The sequence below is a fragment of the Mchenga conophoros genome, linkage group LG7, assembly GCF_057382185.1.
Source record: "Mchenga conophoros isolate Kocher_MC1m ecotype Shallow Benthic linkage group LG7, M_conophoros_male_GT1.1, whole genome shotgun sequence".
NCBI lineage: Eukaryota > Metazoa > Chordata > Actinopteri > Cichliformes > Cichlidae > Mchenga > Mchenga conophoros.
The window spans coordinates 41,987,489-42,007,740 of NC_140532.1; the positions used below are offsets into that span (position 1 = coordinate 41,987,489).

The 20,252-nt window shown below is 38.7% G+C and overlaps 1 protein-coding gene across 1 annotated transcript in view; it reads right to left on the bottom strand.

Annotated features, from left to right (window-relative positions):
* Window positions 1–20,252, bottom strand: part of LOC146570720 (transmembrane protein 132C) — a 174,474-nt gene that overhangs the window by 43,113 nt on the left and 111,109 nt on the right. The window lies entirely within an intron of this gene.

The following is a 20,252-nucleotide window of genomic DNA, read 5'->3' on the forward strand; positions in this document are numbered from 1 at the left end:
AACCATTAAAATTCCATGAACCACGATGTGTGCAAAAAATAAATAAATAAATCGTTGCAATATGAAGTCTGTCTTGCAGACTGCCAGGGCCATGCAAATTATTTTCCAGCATCCGATGGAGATGCAAACAAAGCAGAAAAACAATGAATATCAAAGAACACCCATCAAACTTATTTGATTTGCTGAATGCTTGCCTTGATCAAGCTGCTGCCTTTCACCTCTCTTTGTCGCAGCTAAAAATCAATGCCGCACCATTTTCTGAACAACCTGAGACTGATATACAGAGCACGCACTGTCTTGAATAATACAGTTTACCAGATTGGAAGTCTGGAAGTGACTCACAGAGGTAAGTGCTGAGGTTGTGAGAGTCTGCTACTTTAAATCACAGCGACAACAAAAGCTAAAAACAACTCAGATGCTTCCTATAATTAAAAAAAAAGAAGATAATAGGCATGAAAATTCAAGATGTTGTTAGCTTTGCATCTGTTTATAATGAGTACTATCCTAATTATATCTCTAGCCTAAAAAGTAGGTTTGCTTTTTCTGTGTCGCAATCAATACAAGGCTGGATAGAGTCCAAACTGAGGTTCAGGAGGTTTTGAGGGTTAAATAGCAATTCTAGGTCAGGCAGAAAAGCCTCTCAGTTTCAGTGGGTAATATTCTGAATTATACAAAAACATGCTTTCAAATAACCATTGAGAAGGTTTGGCTCTGGATGATCACAGAGGAGCACTGCTGTGAATCTGACCCCACAATGAGAAATATTAAGGTGCAGTTCCGTTTGAACAAAGCAGAATTTCACGGGTGAGTAGCATTGTGCCAAAGGTAGGGGTTGTTCTTTGTACTGTACTAACATTCACAAAGTTAAAAGTCATGAGATTTTTACACAAAGGATCTGCCTCCCCTTCTTTTATCCCCAATTTTTTTTAAAAACAAAAAACAAACAAATAAGACAAATACTTTTTTGTTGCATTGCTCTATTTTGTACACCCATTTAAATACAGGTTTTGAAATTCAAAGAGAAAAATGTATCAAAAATGTGCCACACTTTGGTGCCAGTATGGTTCACCAGGTTAATCCATATGCTGTAAGGCTACTGCAGAGACCTGGGTTCGAATCTGCCCTCAGGCCTTTTACTGTCTGCCGTCCCCTCCCTATTCCCATATGGAAAAGATATATATAAATCTTATAAAGTTTGTATCTGTCTTGTGTGAAACTTGTATGAAAAGCATACAAGAGTGAAAACAGATATAAGATCCCTTGAAAAATTATATAATGAAACTTGTATGTTTTGGATACTTCCTAAAACAATATATGAAAGTAATGAGAAAGTGGCCACTTTCATGAGTAAATCATATAAGTTTTTACTATTTCTTTTCCATATGGGTTGTTTTCTACTCGCCTTTACAGAAGTTTACAGGCTTCCAAACTCGTATAAAGTTGTTTTGAAATTGCACAATAAAAATATATATCAACTGAAGAAGAACGGATAAGATCTGAATGCTTTGTTAATCTTGTCATAGATTGGCGACCTGTCTATTGTGTAACCCTTCTTTTGTCCAGTATCAGCTTGAATAGGCTCCACTCTACGGATCGGTGGATAGCTGCAATTTGGTCTGTTTGAAAGCAGTATACAATTTATGAAGTGTCTGTTGTGATGCACAAGATCATGGGAAATGCTGGTAAATTTGAAAGCAAACGTAGGTAAGATCTGCTATTAGCATACTATCCCCACTCTCTCAGTAGTGTTCAACCTATCTAGAGAGCAGCTTTGATGGCAAAGATCCTACAACAGGTGGCCCTGAAATGTATTAATAGCAATAACATGGGACAGGGTTAGACACAAAAGATGGATCGTGCACAATGCCTGCCATGCTGGGCTGTTTTGTCTGAATACAGAATAAAAGCGTTTTGCTTTTTGAAATAAATAATCAGGATGCAGATGGCAGAAAAATGGATATTTGTAGAAGTTTCTGTGCAAGATGCAACAATCACAAACCAATTTTTGTACCTGACAGAGCTGGGTAAATGGCCCAAGCAAGGCAAAAAGACACCCAACTAACTAAATCATGTTGGAGTCTGATAGCATTCTTTTTGTGGCAACATCAGTTAAATATATCCATCACTTTCACGTTTTGGTAAGCCAGGCAGAAAGAATCCCTGTTAAATGCAGGAAGGCCTTTTAAATCCTTAAGTTATTTAGGAAAGACGTGCATACTAGCTATGTCCTTATTAATATATTGGTACAAAGTCTGTATGGCAAACAAATTCTAATGTTAAGTAAAGAACTGATAAAAGGAAACGTTTAAACCAAGTGTGCATAAATAATAAAATGTAACAGGGTTCTGAAACAATCCACAACTCATCAGAAATACCCAGTTTTTCCATTAAAAGTAGTGCAGAAAAGAACTCGAATTTATGCGATCTAGTTATTAACTCACACATTTGATCTCAGTGCTGCTCCTTTGCAAGTTGTGGCAAGTTGGAAAGATGAACTAACACTCATCTGTTTTGGTTTTCCACGGAATAGGATTTGAGAACAGTTGGAAAATATTGTCAGTAAATTTTGTAATGTATTCAGTGTAAAGTAAGGCCAATGTACCCCGCTTTGTACAAAAGATGGGGAGAAGGAAATACATTCTCCTTGAATTAATTACCCCATCTCTATCACATCTTTCTACTTATATTACTCTCTGTGTTGAAATTCTACACAGTTCAATCAGCATTTTTGAGGTTGGATCTGTGCCACTGGAAAAACTCTAAAAACTAAAATGAGGGATTAATAAAAAATAATAAAATCAAACGATTTGCCAAATATTACATTAGAATAAAAGAGTTGTGTTGATACTATATGAATAAAAAAAACATGCTTTCATGTAGGGCACACTTAAGCAATTTCTTGACCATTTTTTGCCCTTTGATTTCCCCTTTAAAGTAAAAACATCAAAAGCAAAAGAGAGGAACTGATGAGCGCAAACATCCCACATAACGCCATGCTGTAGATTTTAGTTCTATTTGGTTAGCTGTATTAACAGATTTGTTGAAAATCCTTACTTCTGTCTGCGGACAGAGTATCAGTCATTTGTTGGAGCTTATTCAAGCCCATCCATTACCTCTTTTTCTTTTCAGTTTCTTTCAGAGACAAAAATTTGGAGTGCCACAAAGCCACAGTATCCTCTACTGCCTGGCAGCATCCTGGGCTCAGCGGTAGTGACTGTAGTGATTATGTGATTTACGCTTTATGGTGTATAATTACATCCAAATCAATTATCGGTAACAGACAGTTTTGCTTTACAATGTAGCTGCAAGCAGTCAGAGCTTCAGTGCTGAACACAAAACGACACCCCCGCTTCTCCAGCCTGTTCCTCTTTGTGTTGGTTCTACAAGGTGGGTTTTTTCCCCTAATATTCTTCTCATCATCCCTTCTTCATCTTTAATTTATTCCTCTTGCTGACCCGCAGTGTGGTGTTACTCTCAATAGAGGGCAGTGCTCTCTCTCTCTCCCCCCTCACCCCTTCATCCACCATGTGTTTGGGATGATGAATGTCTGCAGCGCACCAGCTGGAGAGGTCAGGCCGCTTCTCTGTGTCTCATTAGAAACATAACTGCACCGTGTGCCCTTTTCTCACTGCGATTACCATACAATTTAATACACTCATACACTCACTGGCAACTATCACTGCTCTTGCCCTGAATTGTGCATGCGGATAAGAGCAAGAGGTTGACACGGAGATAGAAACAAAAAAAACACAGAGCAGAAACAGGGTTAGAAGGGCTCAGATAAAAGCAAAATGTCTACAAGGATCACAAAACTGGCTCTGCCACTATAAAAGCGAGTAGTGACAATGCCCTGGTATCATAGTGGGTTTGTTGTGGCAAAATGAGGTAGAAAATCGCTCATGTCAATTTGAGAAGGCTTTTGAGGTATCTCCATTTGTCAGTCCTATTGTTGGATGTAAAAGCACAAACAGAACAAGGTAAAGGAATCCACTTAGATGAAAAAAAAAAGAAGCTCACACTTTCAATTCTGTAAGATACATTTCAAACACATCCTTGTAGCAACAAAAGGACTCTGTCAAAAAAAAAGTATAACTGGGAAAAAAAAAATGACAAGAATGAAATTCCTTTTGTTCGTAAATAGGAAAATAAAAGTGGAGCTAAGGAACACAAAAGCCCTGTTAACCATACAGTCATGTTTTCCTCTTTTCACTCTGTGGATATCTGTCTTGGAAAAAAAAAAGAAAATCAGTGAAAGAAAAGTCTGCTGTCTCTTCTGGAGACCTGAGGGGGTTCGTTTCATGCACAGCAGTGATTTGGTTAGCACTGACAACAATGATACATCAAAGACCTGAATCTGTTTCAACACCGCAAATTGACAGTGAGTCCAGCAATGGAAGGAGAGATTGTGTGTGTCTTTATGTATTAGATTGTTATGTAAAACACCTTCTTCCAGGTAAATGTGAATATATAATTTTTCTTTTACTCATATGTGAGCAAAAAGAAAGCAGGACTTTTGCAGCCGGTGTGGAGATATGCTCTGCTATGGCTGTGGCACTTTTTGTATAGTCAGATTTCAATGATAGATTTCCTTTCAAACTTGGTTTTGTTTGTTTGATGTGCTGTAGATAGGCCGCTTGTTTTTGTGACCCAGCACACATGATTTCCTGTGTGTTTGTCTACTGGGTCATACTAACAAGAGAACGGGACATCTGCATGAAAATGCATTCCAAGATGGACATGATAGACCTTTTGGCAGCAGGAAAAAAATGACCAGATGGAGGTATTGTATGGAGAACAGTGGGTACAGTTGTCTTGGCCATAACTGAATCCTGACTTGTGAGACCAGCGTTAATTTAAAAATGTGATGATGGGTAGGATGAAAACCCCCCAGCTGTCCATCTATTCTTGCATGAATCTTGCTTGGATTTCTCTCTGTTAGTAGTCAGATTTTCAGTTATAAATTAAAAGTAAGGTCTAAATTCAGAGAAGGCACTTCAATCAACTCAGTCACTAGCTTTATTTCTTGAAAATACCTTCTGGAGATTTTTCGAAATGTCCTCTGCGCCTGTCATGAAGGCTTTGTGGTGTGGAAATGGAAAACTAAATGCTAGTTTCTCCTGGTTACTGGAGTGTGTTAGCTGGGTCACATGGACCTCACAGGCACAAGGTGGATAAAAGTCACAGCGACAAGGTTTTATTATTCAATATAAAGCAACATCAAATGAATAATTTGGCATTATGGTAACAATGTGTAACCAAACAAAATGTGACAGAGGCATATTTTATGAGGAGTCACGTACTGGAGCTATTTCTTGGTAATGGCCAGTAGGGTGCCGTGGCTTCCTGTAATTTGCTGGTTGCCCGACTGTGACAAAGTCCAGGAAGTGGCAGCTGCAAGTGAGAAATAACGTGTATGTAACAAATATTTTTAATCTCTCTTTTCCGACACAGATTAGATAAATGAGCGTCAATAGGGAGCTAAACAAGAGCCACAAGGCTCATGTTTGCTCTTCAGATGGAGAGGGTATTAAGTGGAGCGCCAAACAATGCTGTATTATTCCATTAATGCAGTCCTTATCATGCTAAGAACTGTATCCCTCCCTGCTTTCTAAATGTCTTGGTGCACTGACATGAACGATTTACTTTTGCAGCTGTTTTAATTATTTGTAGTTCAATTACTCTCCAGCTGTGTGGCTGACTGTTCTCTGTGTCGGAGTCTAGATGTCTCTCAAACTGAAATACATTTTGATTCTAATTGGTTTGAAGACTTCAAGGGAAATCAGATAATAGCTCCAATGAATAAAAGCTGGTTTCAACAGGAGCTCCATCTGCTTCTTACTGTGACGCAGCTATAAAGGCCGTAGCATATTAATAGTAGAGACTACCTCTGACTCTACTAGTTCACCTGAAGCTAACCTAAATGTGTGTGTAATGAGGTCATTTAGCCTGATGTATTTGGGCGTCATTAGACTATTGGGATTAACTCAGGATCTGGTGGCGGAGATACCAGAAATTTTGTGTGCTGATGGCGTGTGTGCTTCCTAGGGGGGTTCAAGCTCCTCTCTAATGAGTTTCACTTCTAATATTTGCCTTTTCACTCTGATTATCTTATTGAAATGTTAACTTGCTAACAACATGCCTTCTGTAAAGACTGAAAGGCAACAGTAGGTCACTGTTTGGAGAACTGCTGAGTTATTTAGAAAGGACAGGGGAGTGTAAACCGGGTTTAAGTGTCAAAATATAGCTCAAATTTGGAAATGGCATTATTAATTGCCTTAAAAAGGGCCAGCTTTCTTAATAGATGACAGCTCACTGAGCCAGGTTACAGCCAGTAATAAATGTATGGAGCTCACAGAAAATCCACTCTAAAATCCCAAACTCATAGTGTCTGGGGAGCTAGTGGCTTCCCATACAGTGATGCCTGTTTCATCTGGTATCACTTAAACTCATCAAGTTTAAAGAGTGATAAAGACTGGCATATGACAGACAGATAATGAAAGAGATCATAAAATGAAACCATGTCAAGAGGCAGATGAAACGTAGAATAACCAATTTATGTATGTGGGAGATTTCCCTCAGGATCTATCAAACACTCCATGTCAGCCCTGTCCTTGTCAGTACAGATTAGTTTGCTCTCACAGTAGGACTGCAGACTGTGGATTGGGTGGGGACTAAAGGGGGGGGGGGGGGGTGAGAGAAGAAGAAAAACTGAAAGAGAAATATTGGAGTCCCTCTCCAAAATTGCCTTTTTGGTTCGTCTCATCTTCAATATTTTCTGAAATAACCCCCCTCTGTTTTGGTCTTTTGTTGCCTCGCATGCCTATTCCTTCACTGACCTCTGTTCTTCCTTTTCATCCTCTCTTTTTTTCCCCTCTCTAGCTCATCTTTGCTGTCTCAACTCTCTCCTTCTGCATTTCTTCATATATTTTTTTTCCCCAAATGTTGTGTGAAATGAAACAGATGTGGCTCCACGCATCAGCCAATCAAAAGGCACTGTTGCCACTCTACACCATATTGTAACAAAAGGCAATCAGACCCTAAAAACGCAGTCGGGGAAACAGAGACGTGTCTTGGAAAATTGAAAATATTAACGTAGTGTAAAAAACCAAAAAAAAAAAAACCCTCAAGCTCATCTTCTAAGAATTTAATATGAACCCAATAACCAGAAAGCCTTATTAACGCTTTTAAACTTGTGTGTACCCACAGCCATGTCCTTCTCTACTATATAAATGTGATTTTAGTCTGTTAGGTGGTCACCAGGCAATGTGACTGCATGATAATAAATAATATATATCTTTATATTATAGTTTGTTGATATGAATTTAATGTCATTGGTGTGAAATGAATTGATACAATGCTCTTATAGGTTTTATAGGCACATACATGCTAAAAATGGGTAATTTGAGAATATTTGAAGAAGGCTGCTAGGCAACATGATGACAACCTAGGATCTGGCATAGATGAGAACCTTAAGGAGCCTAAGATGTACCTGTGTCAAATTTGGTTGCTCGACTCAGGATTATGTAGGAGGAATTTGAGGATAAGCAGACAGACAGAAAGTTGGTGCATTACAATAAGACACCAGTGATGGTATTCAGTGTTGTAGTGTTTAAAACTCCACTCATGTCAAATAAGTGGAATTTTTTCAAAAAAAAAATAAGAGAAAAGGTCCGCATTGACCTCCTGATTACACAGCAATGATGGTGCCTACATTTAAAGGGAAACATATTTTGAACGCTTTCATTAAAATCTAAACATCAAACAGAAAACGTAATGCTTCTTTATATTGATGCCTTTGCAAACTAATTGTAATATTAACCTCCTGAGACCTCCTCTTTGATATTTGGGCATATTGGGGCCCGATGAATGTAAAAACAAAGAATTACCAGATTTTTTTTTTTTACCTTATTTTTGTTTTTAAGAGAAATAAGAGCCACATCTGAGGATATTCGTTTACATTTTTGATAGAACAGTAGCAGTATAATGTCCTTGTAAGTGGATATCAGGCCCTTGCAGAGCAAAATTGAGTATTTTGGGCTAAATAACCCAAAATGTGATGCCGACATATGTGGACGCCAGGTCCTAGGAGGTTAACTAAATGTGGTTTTTTTTTATTTTTTAGAACCATAGCCTTTATTGATTTTTTTCTGAAAAAACATTTCTAATTTGTTTTTCCTGCAGTACGTCCTTCTAATTACTTATAAAACAGTTTATTTCCCATTTTGTTTCACCAGTTGGTACTAAAGAAAAATGTCAACATCCACTGAATGGATGGCCATGAAAATTTGCACAAGCATTTGTGATTTGTGTAAAAGATCTTGAGCCACCTGACATTTCTGTATATTTTACTTCCTTTGAATTTTATAAAAATTATATGTTAATTCTTAAGAAGTTGGCAACATGCTGGTGCAGTGTGTCTTTAGCACACATGAGGAAACATGAGGAAGCTGGACAAGTTATAGACAAAACAAGATGAAAGGTGATGATGTTGATAATGTCAATCTACTGTTCACCCAAGCCTGATCCGAAATGATCTCAGTGGGAGGGGGAGGGTGGCGGGATAGAGGTACAACAGTGTCGTATGGAGGTTCTGCCGTGATTTGGGAATGCATCTCAGCCACTGGTGTTGGGAATCTTGTAGAAAGTGATGGAAGATTGTGATTCAATATCCAATACCATCTAGAAAGAATTTACAAAAGAATCTGTTGGCTACTGCTTTATTTTTAGCATGAAAATGCAGTAAAAGCATAGCTGGATAGAAAAACACAATAGAGCACTACCAGTCATGGATTGGCCACCCCAGAGTCCGGACCTCAAAAATATTGAAGCAGTGAGGGATCATCTTAAAATGGAACAAAAGACATTCATCATCCAAAGAAGAGCTTTGAATGTTCTTCAATAAGCCTGGACAATTATTCTCGAGGACTACTTAAATAAATAATAAGAAAGCTTTCTTAAGGTTCTACTGAGAAATATTTTCTAGCAAATTATAAAGGAATGAGAGGTGACTCAAACCAAAAGCAGGTTCTGCTTTTTTTTTTTTTTAAATTTACTTGGCAAACTAATGACACACCCATTGCCCTGTACCTTGTGTTTAGAGCCAATTAGCAAATACAAGTTAATCCATTAAACTGTCCTGATCGACCCTGTCTCAACTGAATGTTAGATGCGCCATTGTCAGCACACAGCCCGTTGATGTTAACATTTGTCTTTCAAAAGCAACACTATTTCTAGGTACAGTTTTTCAGATCAGAAGCAAAAGATGAAACATATTGATTTTTAAGTATTTATCCAAAACAATATTCCTATCTTAATCATAACTAACTGGTTTAGTAGAATACACATGAGGTATAGATGAAAGATTTGTACACCTAACCATCCAGCAAATCCCATTTACATATTTTAGCAAACTCTTTTCAACTTAAATTGTTTTTCTACAAATAAATGCAGTTTCTGTAAAGCTTTTAACATTGTCCTTTGAGACACCTACAAGTGTAGCATACAAGATTAAAGAAATTTGTGAAAGCTGGGGAAGTAGCATATTGAAGTACAGCAGTTTTTTTTTTTTTTAAATCAAATTCATTTTTATTCAGTTTATCAGATTATCAAAGGCCACACAGTGCCAGACTGGAAGATACCAGCTTTCATCGTCTTGTAACTATTGGCCACTAAACCGCTCCCAAGGACCAGCTGGTGGTTGTAAGCCATGCTGAACACAGTGAAAATGATACAACGCAATCAATCAGTGTATAAACACCATCTTCGCTCCCTTTATTGATTTCAGAAAGCTGTAGCAGTGTTGGTAAAAATCTCCAGAGGGCCATGGTGCTCATCCTCTTATCCTGGACAATGAGATCAACTCAGCGTGACTGCCTAATCTCCCCCTTGGAGCTTAAACTCTCCACCAGAAATGGCACTTCCCCTTTTCCTTGTTACTCACACATATACACACACAGATGACAAGAATTAGATTAACTTGTCCTTTTCATTATTTGCCCCTGAGTTGGTCCTTCATACTTTTAAGGCTTGTGAGTAGCATGATTTGAGGCTTTGTGCACTGTGGCCTGAAAGGCATCACATTTAAACAGTGTTCTTGTGTACTTTTGTCTTTTCATCTTGCTTTTCTGATTTTGGCTTACCGCTCCAGCCACTTCGTACATTGCCTCTCTTCTTTTTTCCCCTGTTTTGAGTCACTTTATCTCTCAGTGGGCTATAACGATGTGAGAACAGAGGGAATCTAGCATGTAATCACAAGCTTCCTCCCATTTCACTTCTCTTTCCTCTTCTGATCTTAGAACTTCAGTAGTTATATTTGGCTGTAATGTTTATATACAATCAAATGGAGCATCTAATGCTGAAAAACCTCCTCTAACTTTAGAGTTTACTACAGTGCAAAAATGGTTCGCCAAAGTTTGCGGCAGGCAATTTACTGCATCACATAACGCTGAAAGTAAGTATAACTGTAATACTGCAGGTGTCTATGAGTGGTCATTAATGTGAGTAATGAGTGTGTAATTTGCACAGATGTGTTTTCCAAAGTTGTGATCACGATGCCAAAAATGTGACAGTTCATGTTTAAACTTAGATTAGTTCTGTTAAATAATATTTTTTAGTTTTTATGTTCAGAAATCAGCAATAACTGCAGGCTGTATGCATCACTTTCTGCCTTATGACTCAACTTGAACAATCTCCAGTTCGTGTCATTGCCCTGTATGTTTACTGGTTTGTGTATATGAGCAGAATTGGTGTTTTCAAAAGGTGAAAAGCTTCAGAAATGACGTTGTGACTTTTGACTTTCTATTAACAAATGGAAATGTGTTACAAAGATGCTAAAGTATAGACTTTTGCTAACATGTTTCTGTCAGAGTCCTGCACCTTCCTTTATATTTTCTGTAGTTTAGAAAGTCAATACACCTTCTGACTTTGGAAAGTTTTAAATTGAAAATGACAATGGTTACTTTTGTGGAGGGTTTTACCTCTCTGTATTTGCTTTGCATGTGTAATACAGGGTTTTTAAACAAAGGTCGGGTGGCTAAAAAAAGACAACCAAGTTTGAACTCAATATGGCAAATACAGGCCAACAAACACTGCTCAATGTTAGAGCTGTTTGGATCACAGAAAGAAAATAGTCTAAACAGATAAAGAACATGCCATGTTTTGTTCTTCTCCTTGATATCATTCAATCAGTGGTCTAACAGGCTAATTAGTGAGCTGCAAAAGGAACCCCAATTCCCATGTAGCTGTAGAAAAGTTACAGTGGGTGGCTGGTTTGATTTTAAATGACAACGTGAACTCAATATACAGAGGATGCAAGTTTCTTTCATTTGGACTAAGGCATTTTTTTTCTCAGACTGTGCATTTGATGATAAATGACCCAACTGCTGCAGACCAAATCTTTCTACAAATAAACCAATCTGAACCTGGAGATAAATAAAGGTCAGAGCCCTGGCCAAAAACACAAAAAGGTGGCAGCCGGTTTGGACAGCCTCACAATAGGTTATAGTGGCTTATCACCCTAAGTTAATTAAATAGTGAATGCACAAGAAAGAAAGAAGAAGAAAAAGCACCGCCAAGGCTTCCATCGAGAAATAAAAAATCAAAAATCCACAAAGCGACAGAGAACTGATGGTGCTGCAGAGGAGCTTGGTCTGTGGGACCAAGAGATGCTTTTGGTAATGCTGGCTTCTTTTAAACAGGGGCAAACAATCAATTGGTCCCTCCTGACAAAAGTGAGAATGAGAAAAGCTAAAACAGATAAAAACAAACAAACAAGAAGACACCAAAAATGGATTGAAGAAGGAGTGAATACAATGGGGATGCATAACGGAGCCAATAAAATGTATGTCCTCATAGCTTGCAAGTATTATACTTTTACCATGAATACACTGAGGGTGTAGTAAAATCTGTAAAAGAAATACTGCTTAAAATTATGAATATTTATGATACTTGTCTCAGCTCTTGTAGGTTTCCAGTGCAAACTGTTTTTTTTGTTAGCCTAATGTATATTTTGTGGTACTTGAACTTACAACCACAATTGCTAAAAAGTTGGGATGTTGTATAAAACAGAAAAAATAGAATGCAATGATCTGCAAATTTCATAAACTCATATTTTATTCTCAATAGAACATAGAAATCAAATATTTAAACTCATTAATTTTCCAGATTTTTTATGAAAAATATCAGGTTTGTTCAAATTTGTTGGCAACAACACATCACAAAAACGTTGGCATGAGAATAACAAAAAGCTGGGCTGATCTAGCTGGGGGAATCGCTTTGCAACCAATTAGATCGATTGGCAACAGGTGATATAACAAGAGCATCTTCACTTGCTCTGAAGTAAAGATGGGCAGAAGTTTACCAATCAGCAGAAAACTGCAGCTACAAATTGTGGAATAATTTCAGAATAGTGTTTCACAATTGTGAAGACTTTGAACATAGTATCATCTGCGGCACAGATAATGTCCTCAAAAGATTCTGAGCATCTGGAGAAATCTCTGTGCGCCAAGGGACAAGGCTGAAAATCAATATTGGATGTCTATGATCTTCGGGCCCTCGGGCGGGGCCACATTAAACACAGGCATGATTCTGTCATGGAAATCACTGCATGGGCTCAGGAACAGTTAAAAAAAAAAATCACTCTCATGCCACCCACAAATCCAGGTTAAAGCTCTACCATGCAAAGACGAACCCATATATGAAGAAGCTCTGGAAATACTGCCATCATCTCTGGGCCAAAGGTCATTTAACATTGTTCTCCTCTCTTGTCTAAAGAAGAGGGGATGCTACACAGTGGAACTACAAACATGGCTCTGTCCCAACTATCTTGAGAGATGCTGCTTCCATCAAATCCATCAAAATGATTCTGATGATTTCTTGCTTCCTTAAAGTGGTGCATAAATGCATTTAAACATTTGATGTGAATAGAATTAGATTAGAATAAAGGCTTGTGAGATTTGCAAATCACATTTGCAAGTTGACATTCTGTGAACAATGCTACATGCATTGTTCACAGAATGTCAACTTTGAGGAATTCAGGCTGTACGCTAACTAAACACACACACATGACAAAGTAGTGAATAAAAGGCCATGCAACCCTCACTTTTTCTCTTTCCTTAATTTTGCTCAGCACATCTACACCTTATAAATACTCCCCCCCACCACCGCATTTAGTTACATTGATTCAGTTTTACTGATTAACTGGCCTATAATAGATATCTACACTTTCTCTTAAATTGCATTGCCTTTTAATCAGATAGGGTCCCATACATTGTAAAGAAGGTGATCTGCAAAAGTCGTTTTTAAAAAAAAGAAGAAAAAAAAATTGGGAATTCAGTCATTTGTGTTTAAATGTATAGCCTGTGGTGGTAGCACTGTGCCCCTGGTGTAGTGCTGTAGACTTTTTTGGGAGCCCTTTGTCCGAGCCTTGTTTACTTGTAAATTCTAATGAAGTCCATGTTTCATTCAAAGTAGTATTAGTGCCATTGTGGGTTATTTTATTATACTCATGGGTCATCATTAGACTGTTTTTTGTTGTACTTGTTTGGCTGCATCTGACACAGGAAATCAATATGAACACAGCATTAATTGCTCTTGACGGAAATTGTGCATTTTTGTTCTGTTTTCTTCATTTTTTGCCTCGGTACATGCCAGAGAAATGGTTGAACAAACTGTCAGTGGCACTAAGCCACGTATCAGACATCTTGGTTTGTATTGCTCTCTCATTAAAATATACCAAAGTGGAAATCTTGTTTATATCTTGAGGGTTTTACATGCATCATCGACTTGTATGCAGTGCATGCTTTCAAAGGCAGCCTTTAATATTTTATGCTACCTTGAACCACTCTAGACACCTGCGTGATTTCTGGCCACAAATCTCATACTCTGTCTCTCTTTCACACACACTCTCTGAAATACAAACAAATGTAAACACTGGCAACAGACGCACATGAATGTTCAGGTCTGACACAAACATAAACAAACAGGCAGACGCCTCCCTGGATGAGTTCAACTGAATCGGTGTATCTGGCAGGGTTAATAAGAATGCTGACCCCCACAGTGACCCTTTTCTGATCTGGGCCCTTACTTCTTCTCCCCTGCCTCATTAATCTGTCAAGTAAACAGAATCCTTGCCTCTGGATAAGAGAAGCATTTGATGGGAGAACGAGATATAAAGGCTTTTTTTCCTCCCCCCATCCTGTACATTCTGCTTTTTTAAAGGTCGCAGTTCACTGGAAACTACTTTTCAAGCTTGTCTAAATTTTTCTCACTCTTTCATCACATCCCACTGAATTTTAAATGACATTCTGGGAATTCTGGTGATACATGACAATGTGAGTACTGTTATGATAAGTGGAAAAGGATGAGGTCTGCTAACTTCACTCCATACGCTATGTTTAAGTTGGAGTAGGGCTGTGTGCTGGAAATCCCTTGACATCTTCCTGCACCACCTCAAAGAGAACTCTAAAGCATTAACAGGGGCCAAGGTTTCAGAGGATGATTTATTAGAAGATGAAGTGGATCAGAGGGTCTAAGCCTAGGGTCCCAATGCCAATAGGCCTGCCTTATCAAACACCACCAGGTTCCATTGCCAATCTCCAGCTTGTCTGTGGGCAACACCCCACCAGCCCTGGCTTTGGTTGCTGATAAGTCAGATTGAGGAACTACAAAGCTTTGTTAGGAGGAGAGAAGAGGAGACCTCAGAATGAGGTGTATTCTTCATTCCTAAATAAATATGCTCTTAAACTATCAGGAAGAGGTTATGTTATGAAGATCTTTACACAAACTTTCTATTAACTTGAATTTTAACACTCCAGAAAGAGTTTAAGGAGCATGCCTGATCTGATTTGGGGTTTTTGATAAAACCTGCAGTGTAGGGCTCATGATTGGTAGTGAAAGCAATAACGTTAACATGTGGGCTTATGAGATATACAATATACAGTGAAATTTTCCACAGTTGTTTGGACAATAATCATTTATTTAGGCAGATCCCGCTCCAAATATTTTACAAACACCAACCTGTTAAAGAGCCTTAAGGTGATATCTGTGTTGCTCATAGTCACTTCTCTTCTCACAGGGCTCTCCAATGACGAAAAGCTCTACTGAGAGTAATCCGTGTCCTTGCCAACAACAGTTTTCTTTCTGAGACTATAATCCTTCTTCTGAAAACTGAGTTTATCTGGAGCCTTAGAAACTTTGCTTGAATGCATCCAGGTTTTTCTATAGGCGTTGCTTTATCCTGCTCTGTCTCTATTATTGCTTCCACTTTCAGCACACGCAAACCACAGCTTGCTGAAACCACTGCTGATTTTGGGGCAGAAGTCTGAAGTTTCAGTCTTATCCGGGACCAAACTTTCACTTGTTTAATTTTTACTTGCTGTTTGGTTACGTTTTGGCACAAAAATGAGAAAAACAGCACTGCTTCGGTGGACAACTTGATGAAAGCTGACGAAACTATGGGTGTGCAGGTAAGGTGTGGTAGGGCAATATGGCCAAAAATATTTATCATGATATATATTTGAAAATTTGCAATAGAGATATAACTGACTATATAATAGATGCGAGACAAAAAACTCCACAACTTCATTAGTGCAAAAAAAACCCCATCAATTTATTTTCACTTAAACAAGCAGTGTGCCAAAGAAATAAATCAAATACGTATTTTTCTAACAGAACTATAAGGCGCAATAAGGTCAGATAAGTCTAACTTTTTGGCAGCACGGTGGCACGGTGGTTAGCACTGTTGCCGCACAGCAAGAAGGTCCTGAGTTCAATTCCAACACCAGGCCGGGGTCTTTCTGTGTGGAGTTTGCATGTTCTCCCCGTGTTTGCGTGGGTTCCCTCCGGGTACTCCGGCTTCCTCCCACTGTCCAAAGACATGCAGCTTGTGGGGATAGGTTAATTGGATAATCCAAATTGTCACTAGGTGTGAATGTGCGAATGAATGTGAGTGCAAATGGTTGTTTGTCCCTGTGTGTTGGCCCTGCGACAGACTGGCGACCTGTCCAGGGTGTACCCTGCCTCTCGCCCTATGACAGCTGGGATAGGCTCCAGCGCCCCCCGCGACCCTGAAAAGGATAAGCGGAAGCGAATGGATGAATGGAAGTCTAACTTTACTCAATTCAATTCATTCTTCTTGCTTCCTCCACTTCTGTGCCATTGATTCAATAATGACGGTATAATATGGCTCAATCCTAGCTATGGGTTTCTTAACTTCAGAAACACAAGTACAGTTCATGGGAACAGTTTGCAGAAATAAGCTATGGAGTCATTTTCTGTCGGAGAAAAAGGCTTGATTAATTTGCACTGTGCGCAACTTGTTTAGCAAGGGCTTGAATGTAGCAGACATAAAAGTAAAAGTCACGCACTCCAGTGTTAACTTGACAAGACTGAAATTGATGCAAGCGCCAAACAAGTGATAAAGGAGCACAGTAGAGACAGATAACAGAAGAAGTTATCCTCCTTCCTCTTCTCCTGCAGATTCTCTCCATCTGTGTTTTTTGGTGCATAGTCAAGGCCACATTCAAAGCCTCTGAAGGCTCAATCACAGATGATTTACTTCACACAGGCAGATACAGTAGTTCACTGATGTTGTGTAGTTCAAGGGTACGAGAAAATCCACAGCAAACATCTAAATTCATGTCTTAAGTGGTTAATGGAGAAGGTTAGATGGAGGAGAAGGCAGAGTGCTTCTACGAGGATGGGGCATAAATCATTCCCCTGAGATTTAATTAATTATATTTCATTAGTGGCATTTGTCATGTTGATTTCCATTAATGATGGCAGATTGGAGAGAATAAATAGGACTTGTGTTTTTATTTTTATCCCATTAGATTCAGGAGGGAGTCTTAATGATTAAAGTATGAGAAAGCCCAGCAACACATAGGACTCATCTGCCACTCATGTAAATTAAATTCTAAGCAGTCAATATTACAGATACAGCTAACAATCTCACAGACAGTCTGGCTTGGGCCACTGCAGGGATCTTCTTAATGTAAGAGAGGTAGTGAGAAGAGCCTGTTTTTATCAATGCATTAGTGACCCTATGGGCAAATGCAGGTACAAAACGATATCCGAATGATTGCTTAAAAGGATCGTGGCACGTATTCATATATTTTTCACACTAAATTGTAAGCTACCTGTACCTGCGATAAGCCCGCTAAAGAAAACAGCAGTTCACAAACATACAAATTAGACCACCTGGGAGGGTAATTGCTTTGTCTCCCCTATCCATCAACTATAACATTGCACTTTGAAGACCCTTCGCATATCCAAGGACATGGAAGAAAACACATGCACAAACACACACCTACACACACAAATGCATCTTATCTCCTCCTTACACTGGATTTTTCATCTGTCTCGCACTACACAAGCTCCTTAAATCTTTCCGCTGGGCCTTTTACAGTAGAGGATACAGTTTTAACCACTGTTAACTGGGCACATTACAAAAATAGGGAAAACTGCTACACTCCTCCCAAGGCTCTTTGTAATGGTATCCAATCCTTAAATTTCCCACCTAATCAAAAACACACAAATAAGTGTCTACGTGGCTTACGATAGACCCTTTGCAGGAAGGTCATTAAGATCCACGCGACTTGCTGATGTATTGAGAGTTCCTTCATTGTAATCAGATTGCACTGAAGGGACCTTTGATTTAACTCCAGTTGTAAATGCAGTCCCACCGCTCCCGCTTGGTCTGGCCATTGATTGTATTTGTTCATTCGCCATGTGAGCTAAGCTCAGTGCAATCAGAAAGAACAGCTCGAGGCCCTCTGACCTCTTCTCGTGAAAGCAGGAGAACTGAATATTGAACTCCTTTCTCGCTCAATCTTCACTCATCATTGTTCTGTCAATTACACCAGCTACTAACAACTCTCTGGCATGGAGTGGAGCTGGCTTACAGACACACACACTCTCTTACCCAAACAATGCAAATGTACATAGGCAGAGGTCCAGTCAAATGTCACTGGTGAATAAACACACTGTTCTTTATGCAAACTCTTGCTCTTGTATATGTATATATTCCCAAACTGAAACTCTGCAGCCTTATTTTGCATACACAAATTCTAAAATGGCACATAAGGAATATTATCATTATATCCATTGTGGGATGACAATATTGCTCAAAATAAAAAAATGGCATCATATGCCAATGACAAATGTCTACTATTTTCTAATGACAGGATTTACATAAGAGAAGTCACACAATAAGTGGCTCGCATTTCATATCAGGCGCAGAGAAAGTGAGCGAATCTGTCATCGGGGTGGAGAGAAGAAGTGATGAGCAGGGGAAGGCGCAATCATCTCCTTCCTGACAAGGCTTTAGGCTATTATTACCGTATCATGAGAACAATCATTCAAATTGTGTTAAAATGTACATGTGGTTTCAGGGTCACTTAGGCTTGCGTAACAATATTATATATACAGCACAGATTTCATATAAGGGGATCAGAGTGGGCTGCTCAAAACCCTGGCCCCAAGTAACCTACGTGTGATTGAAGACTTCATGCAATACAAGGATCATTTAACCTTCCGTGTATTTTTTCGATCCTTGTCGTCTATGATTATCTTCTTATCTATTTAAATTAGATTGATAGATGAGAGGCCTTTATTGAGATTTTATAGCATAGTTTCCTCTCCATTGAGATAGATGTCTGTCTATTGAGATAGGATAGATAAACTATTATCTATCTTAGGCATTAGAGTCATCTTAGACAGATGGATGTCTAAATATTTATCTGTTCATATTTCTTTCAACATGGTTTTGCTGCTGGGAGTGTCCTTTATAGAATATGATATGTTTGAATCATATGTTAGAATGTGATTGTTTTTATATAAGAGAAAATAGCCATCAGGGGATTTCATCCAATAATTTTTCAAATATTACAATCCATAAGCAAACGCTACCATCAAAGGAGCCATAACACTGCTGAGGCACAAAGAACATTTACACAGTCAAATTCATCATTACCACATCAACAACATAACATGATGAGATCCTGTCATTATATGTTTCAGTGGAAAGTCGATATACAATTACTGTCCCTAAGGTCCACAACTATCCATAGATCTCAGCGTAATAATACACCATATGTGATTCACAGGACTCAAGTGATGTCTTGAAGAGCGATAAAGAAATGCCTAGCAGAGGCAATCTCAAACCTTTATGGACTTTTTAATACGGGAATTGTGATTTTCTCCTTCCTGGGAACCGAGTATGCTAATCATTTCAGTCTAAAACAAGTCTGCCATTCGCCTCAATGATGCTTGCTTCCTCTGTTTCACATAAAGACCCTTAGAGGCGCATGTCACATTCCCCAGCAGATGGCTGGGGCAAACATAGAATGACAAGCCTCGATTTCAGCAATGCTTAAAACATGATTTCATCAACTGTCGGAAAACAATTTGAATCTTTAACCTATTTTCACACCGGAGTTTGCACACTGAGCGGAGTCATCAAAGGCTCAGCAGTACACTGAGACTCTTTGTGCAACTTCCCTGTAATCCTACCCCTAAAATAAGTTCCATTAAATGGCTGAAACAAGTGCAAACATGATGAAACGCACGCACACACTGTAAAGCACACATTGTTGGCTCGAATTTAATTCCATTTATCCCGGTGTCTCGTTGCATTCTCACTCGAGACGTGTTGTTTGTAGATAGCGGCCCTACGAACTTTGGTTTGCAGGCTTGCATCATTGTGTAGGTGTTGTAAGGCTGTCTTGTCAATCTTTTAGGTTAAACCTTACTCCTCCACACTTACAGCAGGGGTTCTCTCTAGCAACAATAGACAAATTGAATGTAGTGACATGTGTCATGATCCCATAGACTTTGAAGGTGAAAAATGCTGGAGAGTTCTGTTTCTTCTGTGATGTTTGTTTGGGTAAGTGTTTCAGATAGTGCCCATGCTGAGTTGTACACATACAGTACAAGCGGGACTCTGTAAATATTTACATTAAGACAGCACCATGTAGTTTTGCATATATCAAAGCACATAACCTCATTTAGAGATGTACTGGTTTACATAAAGAGAGCTTCTACTTTTACATCTGTCAAGCCTGAATAAACACCTGAGCCCCTTTTTATGCAAAGGTCACATCATATGTTATACCTGGAGATTATTTATATTACAACACATAGGTTACAAATCTGAATTTAAGCATGATAATTTAAAGCAGTACATGAGGAGATAAAAGGGGAAGGATCCAAAACAAACTGGTCTGCCAGTATTAAAAGACTGCATCTTAACTGTT